This window comes from Amphimedon queenslandica, unplaced genomic scaffold, assembly GCF_000090795.2.
Source record: "Amphimedon queenslandica unplaced genomic scaffold, v1.1 AMPQUscaffold_5430_Cont22601, whole genome shotgun sequence".
NCBI classification, from domain to species: Eukaryota; Metazoa; Porifera; class Demospongiae; order Haplosclerida; family Niphatidae; genus Amphimedon; species Amphimedon queenslandica.
In genome coordinates this window covers 1-1,676 of record NW_003554268.1, presented here as the reverse complement: position 1 = coordinate 1,676, position 1,676 = coordinate 1, and the positions used below count along the sequence as shown (strand labels likewise).

At 33.4% G+C, this 1,676-nt stretch overlaps 1 long non-coding RNA gene across 1 annotated transcript; it reads right to left on the bottom strand.

The window, feature by feature from the left end:
* Positions 1 to 713: 713 nt before the first annotated feature.
* LOC109592377 (uncharacterized) lies at positions 714 to 1,193 on the bottom strand. Its single transcript, XR_002190317.1, has 2 exons — positions 957 to 1,193; positions 714 to 900 (listed from the first exon to the last, which is right to left on the bottom strand). It is a non-coding gene; the product is annotated as an uncharacterized LOC109592377 (long non-coding RNA).
* Between the last annotated feature and the right edge of the window lie 483 nt (positions 1,194 to 1,676).

Here is a 1,676-nt window from a genome sequence, read left to right as displayed (position 1 = left end):
TAATTATATTCATTGATAAAGTATACTGGAGTATGCGGATTGTGACTTTGAGCAAATACGCCCTCATGCAGCAGCTTGTATAGGGCCGTTCGATACTCTCTTTATATTATATACTCTTGGTAGCACTATGAAAACATCTCTTCCTTCGAGGAAAGCCTTGATAGCTGCCAACTGCTCCTCCTTTAAGACATAGTTCAGCTTTCTAAACACCATTTCCTTTACATCCATTTTAAAATAATTTATGATAATGTTATTCATGTCTTGTGTGGGTGTTATTTGGGTCATTGTGACTCATTTCCTGCTAGCGCAGAAATCCTGCGCTTGACACAAAACTGGGGTAGGGTCTCAAAAGCGGACGGACGGACGGACCCGCCCCGCCCGAAAAGGACGGACGGACGGACTGATGCGGACCCGACACTGAGGACCATAAATATCCATGTAAAGGACAATCATTCATGGATAGCCTGTCTTTAAAACACTTCTATACTTAGACAATAAATTTATGTACGTATTAACTATGCTAGGACCAATAGAAGAGGTCATGTTAGCGAAAATTTAACTTTATCAATGCAAAATTGCTACTACAGGCTGCAAGAAGCATCACAATACTGAACCATCACTTGAATTCTATTTGTTATTCTTAACAGGAGTTCAGTGACACCATTTTAATGATTTTTCTATATTATTTGGTGTAAGTCTAATAATAAACATAGTGAAATTTTATGATTAATTTTTATCAGTGCTATTGCATGCAACACTATACTGAGATACTGATTTCATTTAATTACACAATTAAAATAATAATAGTTCAATATCCTTGAAATCACTGCTCTTTAAAGATAAGAAGACCCTTTGAAATAGTTATATTGAGCTTTAGAATCCAGCCAAAAAGTAGTTATCCTACGTAATAAATGTAAAAATTATAGTTACTTCTAGTATATTTATTTTTGTCATACCTGGGCTAGGAATGCCACACTTTTTTGCAGATCCCTTTTCAATGCTTGTAAATCATTGTAAAGAGTTGCTTAGCACTAAGCAACTCTGGTTGCAACGCTAATAGTATTGTCTTCCACCTATATAAAAATGATATTCCATTTCAATAGCAAATTGTACCTGAAACTGTGAAGCATGAGAGTCATAAGCCATTGCCTCAAAAATTTTGAAGTTATCTAATAAACAATGTTACGACAGAGCATAACCATTACAATAGAATTTATACTTGGACAACATATCGGAACACTCCATCACAACACAGTATGATGTATAGGCAAACTAAAAGTCAATTAATTTTAACAATAACATATTAGATATGCATAATTTGCACAGATAAGCACCACAGTCAATGGAACTGTCTTGTTTGGGTACAAACTGTTGCAATAATAAACTAAAATTTGTAAGTTTGTACGTACCACTTCATAGTATGTTTGTATAGTCTGAAAAGTTAAACTTCTGTGTGTGCACCCCTACCTTTTTTTTCAAATACATTGACAGCACACTATTCAATTTGAACAACAAAACATTAATTCAAATAAAATTTTGATTCATACCAGCACTTGCTTGTTTTGTCACAGTAAAATATTTTTCAATAGAATCAAAATTTAAAAATTGATTTATGATGCTTAATAACCAATAAATCCGCTATTAATATTGTAGACATATAAATTTTAAAAAGAACT